The sequence below is a fragment of the Littorina saxatilis genome, linkage group LG2, assembly GCF_037325665.1.
Source record: "Littorina saxatilis isolate snail1 linkage group LG2, US_GU_Lsax_2.0, whole genome shotgun sequence".
Classification (NCBI taxonomy): domain Eukaryota; kingdom Metazoa; phylum Mollusca; class Gastropoda; order Littorinimorpha; family Littorinidae; genus Littorina; species Littorina saxatilis.
In genome coordinates this window covers 68330089-68351939 of record NC_090246.1, presented here as the reverse complement: position 1 = coordinate 68351939, position 21851 = coordinate 68330089, and the positions used below count along the sequence as shown (strand labels likewise).

At 43.1% G+C, this 21851-nt stretch overlaps 1 protein-coding gene across 4 annotated transcripts in view; it reads right to left on the bottom strand.

Annotated features, from left to right (window-relative positions):
• The window catches only part of LOC138959586 (frizzled-5-like), a 122840-nt gene that overhangs the window by 69232 nt on the left and 31757 nt on the right, over nt 1-21851 (bottom strand). For 3 of the 4 annotated variants that reach the window (XM_070331127.1, XM_070331128.1, XM_070331129.1), the window contains one exon: nt 7555-7621. The gene's annotated coding sequence lies outside the window, so the exon portion shown is untranslated. Of the gene's footprint in view, nt 1-7554; nt 7622-11044; nt 11322-21851 lie in introns of those variants that run through there. The other variant, XM_070331130.1, reaches the window with a different exon arrangement.

Sequence of the window (21851 nt, the reverse complement as noted above, 5' to 3'; positions counted from 1 at the left end):
CACAGCTTCAGTAAATCCTCACAGATCGTGCTTGTCCACAGCAGAAACAGAAATCAAAACTTTTCATTCAATAATTCTTGTTCACATCATTGCTCTTCTTTTTGTCCTCCCGGAGTATTTGCTCGATCAGTGTCAGCATGGCAGGGTCACCCGTGTCATGTCTGGCAGGTAGTTACGCAAGACAGACACCGGAAATGACGTCTAAAAACCCTTCACCTTGGCATCGGCGCATGCATAAAGCGGATCCGCTGCGTACCCCTTTTTTTTTAAAAAAGCCAGCCAGTGGAGGGAGTTCACTGGTTTACATCTGGATCTGATCAATTCCCAGCCCAAGCAAAATTCATAAATATCCACGCCACCTTTCAACTTTTCAACAATGAAGAAACGCACCTTGCCACACAGCGGAAGAGGTAACGATAACGTAGGAAGTCGGGGGGGAAAAACTACAGTGCATGGTCGCAATTAACGACAAAGAATGTGAAGACGAGCGAGTAGTTCCACCAAAGATATTCCAGACTACGCACATGTCACATGTTGGTCAAAAGTACAAATAACGAACATATTATCCGGCAACTGTTAGTAGCATACTTTCAAGAGGCACGGGACCTGAGGACTGCGTTTTATAGGGGGAGTGCTAAACAAACAGGGAGGAGAAAGAGAGTGCGAGAGAAGAAAACGTCTGATGGAGTGGGTGACAGTGTTTACAGATAAGCAACCCAGGGTGACAGTACAGCCCTGTGACTGGCGATACAGCTTGTTTGGCTGACTTCTTCACCTTGCCTCTCGAGGAGTTTAGAAGGCGCTGCGATTTTGCTGGGAGATTTTGTGGAGTGTGGGGGGAGAAATTTGTGATAGCTGCAAGATAGTAGGAAAAAATGCTGCGAGATATCAGGAAAAACTGAAAGTCGGTGTTCAGCAGGTTTTACACCGCGGCCAGTTCGAGGGGTGAAGATAAACGGTTCGGCGACACGATGTGTACTGCAGTTTTCACACGTTTCTGTCACTCCCGATGTTTATCGGTTTCCCTGAGAGTGTAGACGACCGAGTTTCTGGATTGGGGCTAAATCCAGACTGTAGATTATATTTGGATGATATCTAGCAGGTACAGGCGTGTATACGCACACTCACGCATGCAAGCTCACATGTACGTATGTACACACAAACCCAGGCGCACACACACACACACACACACACACACACACACACACACACACACACACACACACCCACACACACACACACACACACACACACACCACACACACACACACACACCCACACACACACACACACACACACACACACACACACACACACACACACACACGGTCATAACTAGTCCTTGTTGCACGCAGGCTTGTAATATATGCCCCTGTTGCTGTTAGCTCGAATCGAATTACGCAACTTGGATAATGACAAAACTGTAGCGCACACAGCCCCGTGCAGCAGCGCCATACACCACGATTTTTACACCCCCGGTATAGGGGTGTGTATAGGTTTCGCTCGATGTGTTTGTTTGTTTGTTTGTTTGTTTGTTTGTTTGTTTGTGTTCGCATATAGATCTCAAGAATGAACGGACCGATCGTCACCAAACTTGGTGAACAGGTTCTATACATTCCTGAGACGGTCCTTACAAAAATTGGGACCAGTCAAACACACGGTTAGGGAGTTATTGGTGGATTAAAATTATACAAGGACTTATAGAGGAACATCTTAATGGTCAAAGGGAAATAACCATTCTCACTCAGTCACTGCCACCAACTGAGAAGGTTATTTCCCTTTGACGGGGGTGTTTTTCCTACCTCGTAGGAATTTCTTGTTTTTTGCAGAAACGCTGTCTGAATCCGATCATAACCATGCATGGCCAGTCAATGGCTTAGCTAGTCCAATCAGGCTGCCATTGACAACAACACGGTGTTCTACTTACAAAAACAACACACGTATCTGTATCTGTTTTAACTGCATTTATATGTGCAGGCGCAGTACGTACATATCTACTTGTATTGCGACAAGACTCACAAAAAGTACCAAATACAACAGGTAAATAAGCAGGCGCTCCAAGATAGTTTCGACACAAAGGAAAAAGATAGAGATAGAGGCCGACAGACTCAGTGACTGAAAGACAACCCGACATGAAACAAAGACAACTGGGGAAAAAAGGGGAAACGACTGACAGACAGACAGACAGAGTCTGAGAGGCATAGCGAGGAATTTTCTTTCCCCCACAAAACACAGACTTGCTTTAAAAAAGCAAGCGGAAGACAAGAAACCCGGGGACCCCCGAAAAGAAAGCAAGCAAAGCCCACCAACTCCTGGCAAAGAAGGAGGAGAAGGAAAACACGCGAGATGAACTAACTCTATCGCCGACGTCAAAATTATTTAGGCAAGCGAGTGCAAGCCCCGACTCATGGGGAATGCCAAGAATTCCCGCCATATGCTTCAAAATGCCTCAGCGACAGGCCAATACATAGCCCTGTGCTCCTGTCTTGGTCACGTGTCGTAATCAGCTGACAATTACTGACCAATCACGTCACTGTCTCGCGTCAGTCAGTATTGCCTTTCTGGCTTGACTGCCGAGACGGATGGCTTGAATTTTCTGGAGGATTTGTCGTCAGGTATACGTTTTCCAGTCAATCCTATTCGGAGCTATGCTTTTTGCACCTTGCCACACAGACAAAAAGGAGACAAGTAATGGAAACTGGTTACCGTGTAACCGTCGCAATGAGGTAGCTGGATGGACCACGGATGATCTGAAAGAAAAGGCGGTAACGATGACGACGACAGAAGAAACCTAAGTTTCTTTCAGAAATGAGAACATGCGGAAGATTATGTTGAAAAGAGTTAATACATTTATATATTCTGATAAGTTCGTAACGGACAGAACAAAAGATGAAACGTGCTAATCTCAAAATCGAAAAAAATGACAAATTCATACATACTTTCCAATGGTTCGACCTAAGAAGGTCGCATCCAAGGCCTTTAGCTTTCTTTCTCACGACATCCCTTCAGACCGGTCTTTACTTTACCGATGGTTCGACCTAAGAAGGTCGCATCCAAGGCCTTTCGCTTTCTTTTCACGACATCCCTTCAGACCGGTCTTTACTTTACCGAGTGACACCGTCAAAACAAGCGCAAGTACAAGCCTATTGTCATGGTGACACTGTGACACGTCCGCTGTCAAGGGTGACACGACAGAGACACCGGCGTTATAAGTGACACCGTAACACATCTCAGCCCTAACCCCTAACCCAAAGGACAGAAGCCAAGTAAATAACTGAAACTATTTTCTTTTTTAACTTCTGTCGTTTCTCCAATGCAAAACAATGTTTTAATGAAATCGTTATGGTTGAGGCATGCTTGTGATTGGGCCGATGTCACTGTCACAAAAATGTTGGCTGTTTTGAGTGACATCTACAATCTGCATTGTGTATGTGTCAGGCTAAAGACTGCTATTTAACAAAGCTGTTACTGTCACTGTCAGCCTATGGCACTGCAATAGTGTTTTCTACAAGTGACAGAACTGAACTTTCTGAACAAAGTTAACGAACTAAATTGGGAAAGTGACATTGACAAATTGTTCCAAAGTTTAAACTAGGTCTGGTCTTTTGCTTGTCACTTCTGTTAGTGCGTCATCGATTGTGTGTGTGTGTGTGTGTGTGTGTGTTTTCGTGTGTGGGTATGTCTATATGGCTGGCTGACCATCTGTCTGTCTGTGTCCGGCAGTGTCTGATTTTGTCTTTTGTCTGTGTGTCCGTTTATATGTATGTGCATCTTTGTGCGTGCGTGTGTGTGGTGTCACAGACGTACAAGCACACATCTGTAAACGACCGTGTGAACATCTGCACGCAGTCTACACGACCTCCACTCCACATTTACCCGTACTTGCAGCACGTGCACAAGCTACATTTGTCCACCCTCACTTCCCTCCTTTCTACATGTCCGTGTCACAAACACTGACTGTCCGTGCAGAAATAACCACATTGTTGATGCCAATGAACTGACCCCGTTAACGTCTGCGACAACTAGGAGGACAGCAAATAGGGCGAGATTGGTCCCGCTAGCCCCGCCAATGATGTATATCCGCCAGATTTCAGACCCGCGTTGACACTAATCGTACGTAATAGGCTCTGACGCCTCGTTCGTACCGAGGTGCTGTCTCGTCAGCTGATGGCTTGGGTGCCTAGGCTGCATGACGCAACTGTTGGGTTTTTGTATACTTGCGAGTGTTGACTGCAGACATTTTTTTTCCTTGTGATTTTTATTTTTTTGTTTTTTGTGTGTGTTTTTTCGTTTCTGTTTATCTTTCTTTATACAGTCTGAACATGCTCTGTCTTTGTGTCTGCGTGTCTTCTCTTTTTGTTTTGGTGTCTGTCGTTCATGGATCATTCTCTTTTGTGGTGCCAGTGCCCTCTCTCGGTGAAAATGTGTGTGGGGGGGGGGGGGGCTGTGTGCGCGTGTGTGTGTATCTCTCTCTCTCTCTCTCTCTCTCTCTCTCTCTCTCTCTCTCTCTCTCTCTCTCTCTCTCTCTCTCTCTCTCTCTCTGTTTTCAGTGTGAGCACGCACTAAAAGGACCACTCTTTTCTCTGTCGAATCCGTTGTCTGATCCCTGTCAGCAGCGACCACACTGTAAGTACTTGCTGACAAATCCTTCTATGTCCTGAGGTTCGGCAGTCAGACACAGTAGTCAGCAGACATCTGATAGGCTTAGACTTTAAAAATCGGTGCGCCCTATTTCACTTGTTACCCGACAATGCCTTGTTACGTAGTTGTACCAATACAGTCAGTTAGGAGGATTGAAATTTCACGTTATTGGCAGAACTGGACTGTCTGTCTGTCTGTCTGTATGTCTGTATGTCTGTCCGTATGACTGTCTCTTTCTCATGTGTGTGTGTGTGTGTGTGTGTGTGTGTGTGTGTGTGTGTGTGTGTGTGTGCGTGCGTGCGTGCGTGCGTGTGTGTGTGGGTGAGGGTGCGTGTGTGTGTGTGTGTGTCTGTCTGTCTGTGTCTGTGTCTGTCTGTCTGTCTGTCTGTCTGCCTGTCTGCCTGTCTGTCTGTCTGTAGGTTTAAAGTCATACATAGTTCAGTTCAAAAGCCAACGTACAGAGGAACCGTGAATTTTCCTCGTTTATGACACAGGCTAAATTACCTAATAAAGACATTCTCTGTTAGTAGATAAGACCAGATTTCAAACAAGTGGTTTTGCTGTGAATCAGAAGCCTACAAATACATTTTCGCACCCAAAAGACCGCTTTTCTGAAAGTAATTGTAACCCAATGATATACACGAAGCAATACTGAATCATCACAATCACTGACCCCATGGGCGGGGATGTAGCTCAGTCGGTAGCGCGCTGGATTTGTATCCAGTTGGTCGCTGTCAGCGTGAGTTCGTCCCCACGTTCGGCGAGAGATTTATTTCTCAGAGTCAACTTTGTGTGCAGACTCTCCTAGGTGTCCAAACACCCCCCGTGTGTACACGCAAGCACAAGACCAAGTGCGCACGAAAAAGATCCTGTAATCCATGTCAGAGTTCGGTGGGTTATAGAAACACGAAAATACCCAGCATGCTTCCTCCGAAAGCGGCGTATGGCTGCCTAAATGGCGGGGTAAAAACGGTCATACACGTAAAAGCCGTGGGAGTTTCAGCCCATGAACGAACAAACATCAGCAAAGCTTCTTGTGTTGGCATTCGAACAGATGCGTCAAGTAGAATGGACGCGCAAATCCGACAGCCTGTAAGGGGTCAGTATAACCCCCCCAAGGGGTCATCTGTGGTCAAGAGTCCAGCACATGTCAACCGCGGCGGACATTTCCCCGTTTCCGCAGGAATTCTGTTCTTGACACTGGCAGGCGGTCTCGGGTTGTGATACTTCATAAATTCAGTTACTGACTTACGGTGACCAAAGGGTTTTCCCTTCCTTGTTCGGAGAAGGGGAGGATAGGTTGGTCTCAGTGCAAATCAATCAGTGAGAAATATTGCAACTATAGCGAAATAAGAACGTACGTTTGCTGGCATTGTAATACTAGAAGTTATTGCGTCGATGATTTATACCGTTGTTCTTTTAATCGCCGGATCGTTTCATGAGTTCACCAACCCAAACATTATGATCTATAACTTCCAGTTACGCGATAATTTATCTGTGTGAGTGAAACTAGTTCTGAAGGCTCCGTTCAACAGCGAGGCATCGTTATATCAACGGAAATCAAGTTCGCATATATATATATAATAATAATTATAATAATAATAATGGACATTTATTAATCGCCCCTTCTCACAAGAGCTCACGGCGATTTACATATTAATTTCTGCCGTGTGAGATGGAATTTTTTTACACAATACATCACGCATTCACATCGGCCAGTAAATCTCAAGCCATTACGGCGAATATTTACTTTTTACGGCCTGTTATTCCAAGTCACACGGGTATTTGGTGGACAATTTTTATCTATGCCTATACAATTTTGCCAGGAAAGACCCTTTTGTCAATCGTGGGATCTTTAACGTGCACACCCCAATGTAGTGTACACAACCCTGGACAAATACGAGGAGGTGTGCGTGACCGTAGAAAGAAGGTAGAGTCTAACCTGTCAATAACGACACCCCTGGAGACCAACCAAAAGGGTTCGTTACAGATCACCTTTTAATAACGACACCCCTGGAGACCAACCAAAAGGGTTCGTTACAGATAACCTGTCAATAACGACACCCCGGGGGACCAACCAAAAGGGTTCGTTACAGATAACCTGTCAATAACGACACCCCTGGAGACCAACCAAAAGGGTTCGTTACAGATTACCTGTCAATAACGACACCCCGGGGGACCAACCAAAAGGGTTCGTTACAGATCACCTGTCAATAACGACACCCCTGGAGACCAACCAAAAGGGTTCGTTACAGATCACCTTTTAATAACGACACCCCTGGAGACCAACCAAAAGGGTTCGTTACAGATAACCTGTCAATAACGACACCCCTGGAGATCAACCAAAAGGGTTCGTTACAGATAACCTGTCAATAACGACACCCCTGGAGACCAACCAAAAGGTTTCGTTACAGATAACCTGTCAATAACGACACCCCAGGAGACCAACCAAAAGGGTTCGTTACAGATAACCTGTCAATAACGACACCCCTGGAGACCAACCAAAAGGGTTCGTTACAGATAACCTGTCAATAACGACACCCCTGGAGACCAACCAAAAGGGTTCGTTACAGATCACCTGTCAATAACGACACCCCTGGAGACCAACCAAAAGGGTTCGTTACAGATCACCTGTCTTCAACGACCGCTCAAGAGTCCAATCAAAAGTGGCCTTTATAAACAGATGGTCGCTTTTGGGAGGAACTATATATTGCAACACACACAAAACAACCAATCAGGGGTCCTCTGGGTGGTCTTTGTGGGCAGGTGGTCGTTATCGACAGGTGGTCTCGAAGGCAGGTTCGACTATACCTTTAAGCCTGGAGAGCAAAGACTCTTCCAGACATTCTGTTGTCTATGCACACTTGCAGAGGGTTGCAAGCGTACTCATAAAGCAAGAATAAAACATCTTACCTTAAAGTCGTAAGCACAGCAGCCTGCTAGATCCCGTCGATTCCAGAAAGGTAGATTCATCGGATAACTGAAGAATAGAAAAGAAAACAGTCATTGCATTGAATTACAAACACAAAAGAGCACCAGGAAATATCTAAACTTAAAACAAAAGCGACAAGAAAGAACACAAAAACTGGACACAGAAAAGAAGAAAGACACGACTGCGACAGTCACGATAAAAAAAACTACATTGTTCCACACCTGGCTCCACACCTGGCTCCACACCTGTTTGCCTTGCTTTCAAACCTTCACAGCAAAGAAGAAACCAAAACCTCAAACAAAAACTAAAGACACAAATCTTCATCCTAACATTCCCACCACTACCACCACCATCTCCAACCCCCCAGTACCCCTCATGATGCAGTTGCTTTAGTTTCACAACATCCTCAAAAGCGACAGAATTAAATGGATGCTTCCAGGGCATAAAACCACGAAGGTCCACATCAATTATAAGATGTCCGAGAAGCTTTTGATGCGGAGAGTATGGCTAGCGCTACGTGACAGAATCTACCGGAAGGACCGGACCGACGGGCAAGGAAACATGTTCCTTCAGACGTCTGAAGTTTCAGGGCCGGAGTGGGAAGAATTCAACTCCGTCATGTTGCCTTCGCTGTGACGGTGTATCCGATGTTGTTGGCTCCTGACGAGCTCCAATGGTGTGTGCTGCACTGATCACTGACCTTGCTCTTTGACATGTCGCCTCTGATCTTGGACTGAATGCAAGAGGGGGGGGGGCGTTGAAGATAGGGGTGGGAGGCGGGTTGGCCGGGAGAGGGAGAGGTTCATGGAGAGAGACAGAGGAAAGAAAAGAGAGAGAGAGAGACAGAGAGAGAGAGAGAGAGACAGAGACAGAGACATAGACATAGACAGAGACAGAGACAGAATTGTCTTTGGGGGTAAAACGACGACAACAATGCACAATATGAGAGAACTATTAACTACTTTTCTCCCCCTGTTTACTTCCCATCTGTATCCTCGTGTGTGTGTGTGTGTGTGTGTGTGTGTGTGTGTGTGTGTGTGTGTGTGTGTGTGTGTGTGCGTGTGTGTGTGTGTGTGTATGCCTGTCTGTCTGTTTGTTTGTCTGTCTGTCTGTCTGTCTGTCTGTCTGTCTGCTATCTGTGCCTGTACTGTCTGTGTGTCTGTACCAGTGTTTGGCTGTGAGTCTTTGTTTGTGTGATTGTCTCTCTGTGCGTCTTACTGTCCATTTGTATCCTTGAGTGTCTTGCATATTATATGCATGCAATACTCTTAATCACGGAGAAAAATCTTTAATGCTAAATGCATCCACGCAAGTTTTCAACAACCCTCCGTCACAGCCCTAATCTAACTCCACCTCACTCTCAAACAACAGGACCAACACTCTGTATATACTTTCTAAGAATAAAGCAACCAACTCTGAAGCCACCCTTACGCATAGCGCACAGAGCACTTCTCAGTTTAAGTCCGTGTCTACACAAGGGGAATTAGATGACAGTACTACGTGAAGACATAGACCATTTATCCTGGACCGCCAACTAGCTCTCTATCCGCTCTTTCTCTCTATTACGAGGTAGCGGCCTCTCGCATTTAGGAACCTACGCTTACATGGCCTTTCCAAAATCAGGAGGATGTCATATCCGGTGTCGATTGTAAGAATGGACGAAGTTGCCGAGGTAAGTTCTGAAAATGCTAAAATAAACTCAGCTAAAGTGCATATGGAACATGTTTTTCGATGAGTTTTGTTAAGTTTAGTTTGGAGTTTTGAAAAATCCAGTTCATTGTCACCTCCCATTGTCACCAAATAACTGGAGCGTGCTTTCTTGTCACTGTCTTCGAATCGCTGGCCTTTCAAACCGGACGCTAAGCGCCCCTGAAAGTCGAGCGTCGTAACCTCGAAGGGTCACGTGACGAGTTGGCGGTCCAGGCTATTTGGTCTATGGTGAAGAGCTGCACTGGTCCTCGGAGTGAATCCAAGAAGCACGACTCAAAGGTGAACGATACTTAGCGTCCTTCGCTGCAGTTCCTTTACAGTTTATAGGGCGGACTTTTATTTGTGCCATAAAACCAGTTGCGCACACTAGGATTCAAGTTAGCTCGAGGACATGACTTTGCTGCCTTTTCTTGGCCTTTGGTCTTGCCATGTGGGACATTGATCTGTGGTTTGTGGCTTCTTTTTTTTTTGTAAACGCAAAAGGACAAATGACTTTGAACTCGCTTGAACGGAATTGTGCATGTCGTTGACTATTGTCATTTTGTTTCTCTTCCTATTTACTGCCAGTACTGTAAAGCACTGGACCAAAATTTAAGAGAAAGAATTGCACGAGCGCTTCTGAGACTAATGAAGGCAAAGAAAAACATATTAGTAACACAATATTGTGCAAATAAATGAGAGGTATCATATTTACGCAATCAAGTTGTTATATGTCTCTTCTTGTTGCAGTGTGGTTGTACCTCATACCACAAAACAATTCTTCATTTTGTGGGATTTGTGTTTGGCACACTCAAAACGTTTTTAATAGGAAAATCAAATAGTTGTCAATTAGTTTCGAAGCTTAAAAGGGCAAGCAGGTATAATACCCGAAGTGCAATTTAAACGATGACTTTAAAACTGTAGTTCAAAGGAAATAAAAGTTACTTGACTCTGTCGGTAGTGACGTTAATGGCGCTGTGTCCGTGGGAAGGGAGACAGTGGTAAGGCCAAAAAAAAAATAGGTCTGTTTACGGTAACATAGGCCAAAAAAATAGGGTCGGTAGGTCGGGATTTTTTTTTTCTCCCAAAAAACCATATTTTTACGTTATTTTGCAAAAAAAACAAAAACATTTTTTTTTTCTTCCCAAATGCCAAAAAAAAAGTCTAGGGTCGCGCGAAAAAAATAGGGTCGGTCGGGTTACCGTAAACAGACCTATTTTTTGTTTGGCCTAACCACCACTACACTATGTCAACCGTTCTTAACAGACGGCGACTAAGCAATGACTGTGGACGTGGCTTGCACGTACATCGTTACAAAAACTAGAGTTGTGTTAGGAAGAACTATGACCATGGCTTAACCAACAGCAACAAAGAAATAAACAAAAACAAAAGAGAAAACAAAAACAAAAACCGCAGTTGTGTTTTAAGGGAGATTTTGTTCATGGTTTCAAAAAGTTCAGCTGTGTGGGGAAGAACTGTTGCCTTAGCCAACAGCAAAAAAAAAAAAAAATAAAAAATAAAAACCACAATTGTATAATCCGTACTCCACCCAGGTCCACACAGACCTTCAGTCTTTAAGTCCAGACCCATCACTGAACTACGGCAGCATTTAACAATCTGCCCACTCTCAAATCACATCGTAACCAGCACTGAAACAAATGTTTTGAAAAAACAATCTCCTGGAGTCACAGGTGAAAAGATATCCACACAAGAACAACACACACGGAACTTCCTTTCCTTCTTCTTCAAGATGGTTACGCAATAACAAAGACACACACATACCACCGCAGAATTATGCAAGAGCGTTGTTGCAAAGTGTCCAGCCTGCAGCGGAACAAGCCCAAGCAGCTCCTGTCGTAAGACGAGCTCCGAGAGAAATGCGATCTCCACGAAGAAAAACTTGAAGAAGATGAGGAGGGAGAACTGGGAGAGAGAGAAGAAACTGCGCGAAGAAGTTCACCCGACATGCAACGAGCAGACGCGTCTTCCGCCATAAAAAGCCTAGTGCTCCTTGCGACCCTCATTGCATATTCAACGGATGCAAACTGTCACTCAGTCACAATCCGGGTGGAGGGACTTGAATTGTAAAGCAGACTTTTTTCAGAACAGAAGCCAAGAGGAGTGGGTTTTTTGTGTGGATTTTTTCCCGCTAAGACCGTGTTCTTTGGTGGTGATGATCGGACTTGAATAACGTTCTCCTTCTTCAGGATTATGATTGTTGCGATCTTTTTAACGAACATTTTTTTAGGGTTCTCCTTTCTCCTGATCATGATTGTTGCAATCAAAAAAAGCGACATAACTCTGTGCGCTGATTGCGCCTGAATACCGTTCTCCTTATTCAGGATTACGCTTGTTGCAATTTCCTTTAAAACGACATTACTCTTTGAGATGTTTTGATGAACTGGATTTGTGTTGGGGTCATTTAAAAAGAGTCCCCATACTCTAAGCGATGATTGGACGTTGATGTTTTCCTAAATCAGAATGAAGGTTGTTTTCAAATGAACGTATCCATTGAAAACGTTCTCCTTATTCAGGATTAGGATTGTTGTGATTTTTTTAAACGACTCTATCGTTGACGTCATCTGAATACTGTTTTCTTCATTCAAGATTGTGGTTGTGCCACTTTATTTTACATTTTTAATGTAACCACTGTCATTATTCTTAGCGTGTTGATCCGAACTACATTCTAATTATTCAGAATTATGATTGATGCGTTGCAAAAATGATTCCCTTTTTAGTAATGACTGGACTTGCACAGTGCTCTCTGTATTACTATTTGTGGTGATCGCAAATTTTTTCACTGATTTTATTCCTACCAGTACCATGTTCGAGTTTGAGAGTTTAACATCCTTATGAATGATTACGGCAACCACGAACTTTCCAATATTTTCACTGCCGGCGTTTTGAGATCCGTATGAATGGTAAAGATGGACACCAAGTTTTCAATGTTTTCATTTGCAGCGACTGACAGTTCCACATACGTATGAATGAAAACAAGCGACAAAGAGAGCCATCCTTGGCTGAAACGTAAGGCAATGCAACGATATCCCCTATTAAAAGCAAAGAGATGCAAATGATTGCTTTTCCCCCATCGTGCACCCGAGGTAGAAATAAAATGCGACGTTCGTTCTCAGCTCCCTGGCCTTGAAGCAAGCAGGACCGATTGTTAAGGGACTTGCATAATTACGAAAGACTCACGTTCTGCGGTTGATTCAGACATTTATTTCAGATCAAGAGCCGTAAGTGTTTCTCTTTGCATGTTAAAGGTACGTACCCTACTTCCAGTGTGGACAATCTTGCTGATCATCACAGATGTGTCAAGAATTTCACAAGAGATAAGAGAGCACTTCTCCACTTGCACATATACCATAAATATACATCCGGGCAGCTTTCTGTGAGGTTTGGGAAGTTTTTGTTGAATTAATTTCGCGTACCTGACACTGAGGCGAATTTGAGATACGTATTAGCATATAAAATCCGAATATGGACAAAAATCAGAGCAAGAGCCTGGAGAAATCCGTGCATGGGAAGGATGGTATTTTTAAGAAAGATTCGCGTGTTCTGCTGTGCAGCATTATGCTCCTCTGTTGCTCTGTCTACCTTTTCGTCTTGTTTTCTTTTCGTCTGTCCTTTTGTGATCTCTTTCTCAACTGGAATAGGACGGTTAGAAAGATTTGGAAGAAAGGATAACACGTCCTAGTGAAAGAAGCGATTGAAAAACAAACGGAGAGAAGAAAAGAGGAAAACTACACGTCAAGAAGTTCAACATAAACGAGTAAAGGAATTACATTTCGTTCTATTGCCTGATTAATTAATCACCCTGGCCAAGAACATCGAAAATCCGCGTGCCTCCACTAGTTACACTGGATTAAACCCACACGCAATGTGAATACAAAAACAAGGAGTGGTAATTTCGCATAGCCTCCCATCCCAAACAAGACGATGTCGATGTGAAGGAATTCATGAATAGTTCATCTTTTGTTTGTTCACTAAGACAGAAAGGATCCTGGCCCTCAAATATGCCATCAGTTCTTCGAAAATCGAATTGCTTTCTGAGGAGGACGTCTTCCGCAGACAAAACGGAAGTTGTAAACTCTCTCTGAAACATGACGTTAAAAATGTATATTGCTATTTCATATGTTACGTGGATTTCCATTGGTCAATTGGGCAAAACTGAGCTCAGTGCAAAAGTGATATCGACGACATTTCCGTCGATATCAGTTTTGATATCGACGACCTCTTTATTGCTTCCCCACTTCAAAAACAAAAACACCTAAATTTAAAAACAAACAAATATATATGAAAATGTAATTATCCCAGAATTTAGTTGAGCAAGTGACTAAAGACTTTTTAAAAGGAAAGACATTTTAAAATACTGAAAAGTACAAGAACAGAGTGAACAAGTCGCGTAAGGCGAAAATACAATATTTAGTCAAGTAGCTGCCATTTTTCAGCAAGACCGTATACTCGTAGCATCGTCAGTCCACCGCTCATGGCAAAGGCAGTGAAATTGACAAGAAGAGCGGGGTAGTAGTTGCGCTAAGAAGGATAGCACGCTTTTCTGTACCTCTCTTTGTTTTAACTTTCTGAGCGTGTTTTTAATCCAAACATATCATATCTATATGTTTTTGGAATCAGGAGCCGACAAGGAATAAGATGAAAGTGTTTTTAAATTGATTTCGACAATTTAATTTTGATAATAATTTTTATATATTTAATTTTCAGAGCTTGTTTTTAATCCGAATATAACATATTTATATGTTTTTGGAATCAGCAAATGATGGAGAATAAGATAAACGTAAATTTGGATCGTTTTATAAATTGTTTTTTTTTTTTACAATTTTCAGATTTTTAATGACCAAAGTCATTAATTAATTTTTAAGCCACCAAGCTGAAATGCAATACCGAACCCCGGGCTTCGTCGAAGATTACTTGACCAAAATTTCAACCAATTTGGTTGAAAAATGAGGGCGTGACAGTGCCGCCTCAACTTTCACGAAAAGCCGGATATGACGTCATCAAAGACATTTATCAAAAAAATGAAAAAAACGTATGGGGATTTCATACCCAGGAACTCTCATGTCAAATTTCATAAAGATCGGTCCAGTAGTTTAGTCTGAATCGCTCTACACACACACACACACACAGACACACAGACACACACACACACACACGCACATACACCACGACCCTCGTTTCGATTTCCCCTCGATGTTAAAATATTTAGTCAAAACTTGACTAAATATAACAAAAAGAAATAATAATCAGAGGGAGGAATATGGAACAGCCAAAACTGAGACAAATACTTTTGTAATTTCTTTACAGAAAATACAAAATGTCCAGAGAATTAGCAGTATATCTAACATTGACTGACTGTGTGATGATATCTTCTGCCATTGGTCTGTTTCGACAGTGATATCAAAATCTCGACCTCCGGTCTCGATTTTGATATCACTGTCTCAACAGACCATAGCAGAAGATATCATCACACAGTCCGTCAATATTGGGTAATATTGCTATTTCATATGTTACGTGGATTTCCATTGGTCAATTGGGCAAAACTGAGCTCAGTGCAAAAGTGATATCGACGACATTTCCGTCGATATCAGTTTTGATATCGACGACCTCTTTATTGCTTCCCCACTTCAAAAACAAAAACACCTAAATTTAAAAACAAACAAATTTCTTTGAAAATGTAATTTTCCCAGAATTTAGTTGAGCAAGTCACTAAAGACTTTTTGAAAGAAAGACATTTTAAAATACTGAAAAGTACAAGAAAAGAGTGAACAAAAAGAAATAATAATCAGAGGGAGGGATATGGAACAGCCAAAACTGAGACAAATACTTTTGTAATTTCTTTACAGTAAATACAAAATGTCCAGAGAATTAGCAATATATCTAACATTGACTGACTGTGTGATGATATCTTCTGCTATTGGTCTGTTTCGACAGTGATATCAAAATCTCGACCTCCGGTCTCGATTTTGATATCACTGTCTCAACAGACCATAGCAGAAGATATCATCACACAGTCCGTCAATATTGGGTAATGTTGTTGTCACTGAAACAATAAACCAAACTGAAAGTCACCAACAAAAAGTGCTGGCTTTAATTCAAAGATTACTTTCTTTCCGAATAAGCGGCCATGTACATATTTGTCTAGTTTTTACATTTAATCAAGTTTTGACTAAATGTTTTAACATAGAGGGGGAATCGAGACGAGGGTCGTGGTGTATGTGTGTCGGTCGGTGTGTGTGTGTGTGTGTGTCTGTGTGTGTATGTAGAGCGATTCAGAGTAAACTACTGGACCGATCTTTATGAAATTTTACATGAGAGTTCCTGGGTATGATATCCCCAGACATTTTTTCATTTTTTCGATAAATGTCTTTGATGACGTCATATCCGGCTTTTTGTAAAAGTTGAGGCGGCACTGTCACACCCTCATTCTTTTAACAAAATTGATTGAAATTTTTGTAACGCAATCTTCGACGAAGGCCGGATTTCGGTATTGCATTTCAGCTTGGTGGCTTAAAATATAATTAATGACTTTGGTCATTAAAAATCTGAAAATTGTAATTATTTTTTTATATAAAACGATCCAAATTTACGTTCATCTTATTCTACATCATTTCCTAATTCAAAAAACATATAAATATGTTATGTTTGGATTAAAAACAATCTCTGAAAATTAAAAATTAAAATATTATGATCAAAATTAAATTTCCGAAATCGATTTAAAAACAATTTCATCTTATTCCTTGTCGGTTCCTGATTCCAAAAACATATAGATATGATATGTTTGGGTTAAAAAAAACACGCTCAGAAAGTTAAAACGAAGAGAGGCACAGAAAAGCGTGCTATGCAGCACAGCGAAACTACTACCGCGCTAAATAGGCTCGTCAGTTTCACTCCGTTATGCACAAGCGGCGGACTACGGTCATTGTGAAAAAAATGCAGTGCGTTCAGTTTCATTCTGTGAGTTCCACAGCTTGACTAAATGTAGTAATTTCGCCTTACGCGACTTGTTTTCTTCTCCAGGGGATAAGATCATATCAGCAACAAAGACCTTTGGCAGCGAACAAAACAGTTATCCGTAGAACAGGACATTCTGCAAAGACGCTTCAGGTGGATTGGCCACACACTCCGCAAGACGACAACCAGCATCACGCGACAGGCCCTCACATGGAACCCGCAGGGCAAGAGGAGACGAGGCCGGCCAAGAAACACCTGGCGTCGTGACTTGGAGGCAGAGGTGAAACACATCGGCTACACCTGGAGACAACTGGAGAGATTGGCCCAGGATCGGAGTGCCTGGCGAGCTCTTGTTGGCGGCCTATGCCCCGGACGGGGTCAAAGGCATAAATGAAAATGAAAATGGATAAGATCATCCCTAAACTTGGACACACACCTAAATTCAACTGCCTGACTGCTTCCTATGTAGGATGGGAACATTGTGCAGAGTTGGTATCGCAGATAGGTAGCTACAAAATTAATTCAGCAAAAACTTACCACTCTGCACACAAAGCAGCCAGGCTGTAAATGTTGGGTATGTGTTGAACTAGAAGGATGCTCGTATCCGGGACACAGCTATCGTGATTTACAAGGTATGCACAAGAAGAAAGTTACCTCAAAGTGTAAGCGTGCATCCCATCCTTTCTGTACGTTCCTTCAAGCTATATCTTGTTACGAGTCTTGGGCGTCTCGTGTCTCCATTTACCATTGCTAATGTCTGTATGGCAAAATGCTCGTTCCCAAAATTTACTACAAAAGAAATCAAAGTTTTCATTTTGCGTGGTATTGATATAAAGCATAATATCCCAACCCGATAAATAAGAAATAAATGAAAACTTTACATTGCGATCTTTCACGGAAATGACATTGCTCCAACGCCAGACTGGAAAGACATAACTGCACTTTGCTCTCCTGAAAAATGATGTCAACAGGGAACAAACCTACATTTGAAAACCCCAAGCCTGCACAGTGTCTTACATGTATTCATATTTGAAAGTTCTACACTTCATAAGTTGGCACTATTATTCCTATTTAATCACCGACGATCATGCATCATCGTTAGAATTGCAAACAGCTTCTTATCATGCTGTACACACCGATCCAGGGACATGGCTTCGGAATCTGAAATGTCCCCACGGTATCACGTACAGCAACAAACCCGCATGTACAACGTACAGTACATATTTATACAGCCAGTGACTCAAACAAAAGGAAAGAAATGAACGTTATGGACCCCGACAGTGTCTATGCTAATACGTTTTTCATATTACATAATTATATATGCAGCCAATGAAATACGAACCAATGAAATACGAACCGAAGTCAAAAGAAAAAAAAGGATTATGAAAATTAAATAAAATGACTCCAAAAATGCAGACAACCACAGACGATCAACCTTTGCCCAACAAATACAATTTCACGTTACCCCAAAACGTGGACCTTTACCAACATAAAATGCAGACGCTGCTTACTACGTCTTCCACGACAGTACGGCGAACATAGTCTAGTTAATGCGTCCCACAGGTGAAAATATGCATTGCGAATGAGTCACATCCAATACAACCGCCATACGATATGGCATAGAGAGTGTTCCTCGTTCTCCCAAAACGTGGACCACTACATACATTTAAACATTAGGTTACCCTAAATATAAAAATGTAGCCTCAGCAGGCGGCAGGGAACAAAGCCAGTTCATGCGTCATTGAAATCCTCCGCGAAAACTGCACCACAAATGACATCATGTATCCAATCATAGCAATCACAAATCATGCGCTCAAAGAGAGAGTTTTACGTTAGCCGCAAAACACGAACTTTTACCAACCGAAGTTAGACTGTCATGACAATCCTAACAAGAGGCAAAGCCATCAAGGCTCACGTAAGAAATCGACAAACAGTAACACAAACTCAATCACACAAACTCAATCACACACACACACACACACACACACACACACACACACACACACACACACACACACACACACACACACACACACACACACACACACAGAAAGAGCATAGGTGAAACTGTGCAAGAAAGCGAGACACTAGATCTAGATCTGTCTGTCTGCATGTTGCCTACTTACAAGGACACGACTGCCAACTAGTCTCGGCGCGCTCGAAATAATAATGACCGAGACTGTCAGTACTTCCTTCGCGTGACGTCTAACCCTCTTAGTCATAATGTGACGTCAATGTAATGTGACGTCTTCAAATGTTAGAGTTTCTACCACAGACATACACACGCACAGACGCACGCACGCACGCACGCACGCACAGACAGACAAAGTTACGATCGCATAGGCTACACTTACGTGAGCCAAAAAGGGAACGCAGCCCATACAACACAGAGTCCCTCGCTGAAAACCGAACCACAAATGACTTAGTCCTCCCATATATATAACCAAAGCATGACGTCCTTTTCAGAGACAGCAGTGACGCGGCAGAGGGCAACAGCTGCACGGATATCGACACGTTGGCAGGAACCTTCAGCAAGACCTGGGTCATCCAGGGAGAGTGAGAGCAATATAAGTCAGCCAGCAGGACAGGCTGGCACTACCTGTGGCCTTTATCATCCGGTAACACGCTCCTTTATGGTCATAGTGGGACTGTCTCGTGTGGGGTGGGGGTGGGGTGAAGGCGGTGGGGGGGGGGGGTAAGGGTTGGGTTGGGTTGGGGTTGCGTGTGTGTATGTAGGGGGAGGGGGCGTGTGTGTGTGTGTGTGTGTGTGTGTGTGTGTATGTGTGTGTGTGTGCGTGTGCGAGTCTAAGTCTGAGTGTGTGTACGCAGTAAATGTGTTGAACAGCAGGTGTTAGGAAGGTCGATGCACCTGGAGAGGTGGTGCATCATGTCCACACAAAACGGATTCATTACAGTTTTCTCGGGATTCCAATTATTGTTGTTGTTGTTGAGGAGGGGATTGGGGAGGGGGGTAAGGGTTCTTCGGATTATTTTGTTAAATAAATTATCGTTGTAAAAAGATAATATCGAGCGGGAATTCGTTCTTCACGATTCACATGCACGTGATCACCAAGGAAAAAATGAACTCATTCTTCATCATCTGTCAGAATTGAGGCAACGCTGAAGTTTAGATAATTGTGGTTCACCAAAACAGCCAATTGCCTAATCCAAATGTAATGATGATGAAAAACGGGCTATCAACGAATTTGTGCTAACTCAATCATCTAAGCGAGCAAACGGGATGCTTTTGAGGTACACAACTCACATACTTTTGATGAGGATATTCTTCTTCTATTACAGACAGACTGAGACAAAAATAATCTTTCGTCAGTTTGGCGGAACGAGACAGTTTTGGAAACAAGCAGAAACAAAATGCGTCTAATTTGCTTCCCAGAGAAAGTTCTTGCTGGCAATTTGCGTTCTGTAAGTTCAGAAAATGTTATGAAAATCGACCATTAGTTGCGCCTTGTCGGAGCAAAACGAGGGTCTAGAGTTACCGTTCTTGAGGCGTCTAGACTGGCGGCAGGGGCGCTGCTAACGTAAACTTGCAGTCAAAAAGGGAGATTACTGCGCGTCTTCCAATTTCTGCCTTTTGCTCTTTGTCGAGCCAATATTATTATCTAAAAAGTGGAAGAGTTTATCCGCATCTTTTTGGAGCATCTGCCGCGACCGGGAAATAGAGAAAAGGGGTTTGAGTGAATCTGCAACAGCATATCTACCTACATGAACATGTTAAGGCATACATGTTTCCCCGTCGAGTAACATTCTCGTTAACAATCACATAGGCTTTACACGCAAAACAACGCCCCAAACCCTTTTTTCTCGCCACTGTGGTTGCGCCTCACTTCTACATGTATCAACTGTCCAGGTCTGTCATTCTCTGTCTGTGTGTCTGTGTGTGTGTCTGTGTGTCTGTGTGTGTGTGTGTGTGTCTGTCTGTCTGTCTGTCTGTCTCTCTCTCTCTCTCTCTCTCTCTCTCTCTCTCTCTCTCACACACACACACACACACACACACACACACACACACACACACACACACACACACACACACACACACACACACACACACGAGCGTCATGTAAACATTTCGTCAATCTGACGACCTAAAACACACATCCATTGAAGTGGGTGAGTGAATAAGAAAGCAAATACCTTTCGCCAAACGTCCAGGTGAACAGTTTCTCAATCAGTTGTTTCAGTGACTGAATATAAAAACGAACAAATAATGCAAGAAGATTTTACTCTGCTGTACTACTTTGACACTGAAGAAATTGTCAACACAAGAAATCTATAACTATAAAGCAGAATTCAACACAACAAAACCCAACACAGACACAGATCTAGCATGATTGTTTTTTGAAAACAAAACGCTTTTAAATAGACAACCATGCAAGCTTTCCAGAAGTTGAGAACGCAGTTACACACAGGCAGGCAGATGTGAAATAACGCCGACCCCAAGCAAAGAACTGTCTTTTTCTCAACACTCAAGGTGTGTGAGTGACGACCTCGAGAAGGAGGGGTGGAAGAAGGGGGAGGGGGTACAGGTACCCGGGTAGTAGAGCCGGGTAGCTAAATGTAGGGGTGGGGGTGGGGGGGTATACGGGTACCCGGGTATAGGTGTAGAGTTCCAGCACTCCCCCGGTCCCTTGACGTGTGGCGGCTGATCTTTACGGCGCGACACACGGCGGCGTCTTCGCTCCCAGAACAAAAACACTTAAAACCCGCCAAAGATAAAGAGAACAATTTATTCGGCATTCGTCCCTTTTATTGCTGAAGGGGGAAAAAAAGGAGACTTCACTCCATTCCGACAGGGCAAAGGGAGTCCTGTGGTCTCCGTTGGACAAGTAAGGGCATGTGATGGCTGAGTCGCTGGCAGGTGTATGCGGCTGCGGCGCATCGATTTCGCAGGGGGGAAAAAACGAGAAAGAAGACAGTCCTAGGAGTTACAAAAAGTTGCAAAACTGTGAGCACTGTTGCAGTTTTGTTTAGCAAAGAGTTGGCTGCAAAATGCAGGCATGTACGGCATTTTCAACAGAGCACGGAGTCCATTTTCAGAATTGTTCACTAGCCACCTAGTTGACGTTCGAGTAGAAAATTAATGACAACTTCGTGTCCTTATAATTGATGTGAAAATGTGCCAGTATCTGTGGAGAAGTGTTCACAATCATACAACCACAAACAAGACCATAAAACCCGTTCAAAAATCTGCTGGCTGCCTTGAAAGAGTAGCTCCCTTACTTTCATCAAACGACAAGAAAAGAAACGACCTACAAAACCAAATAAAAATCAATCTACGAGACACGACTCCATTCCATTTCAAACGCTACCCAAAGGATGACAAAACCCAACCGTATAGCCAAGCTTATCAAGACAAATCGCATACTTATCTTTTCTCAAATATCGCTTTTTGTTTCTAAATATACATCAAAGCTCCCAGACCAATAGCGCTCAACAGTTCGTACTGTAGACAGATTTGGTGACATCCAACCCACCGTTTATGTGAGGCCTAGGCCTTGAGGGTGATATTCAATAGCTACACCGCTAGCGTACTCAGATCCACTTGAATAACTTATTCCTGTATTCCTCACTCATGATGTCTGTTTCAACGTTGGCCCAT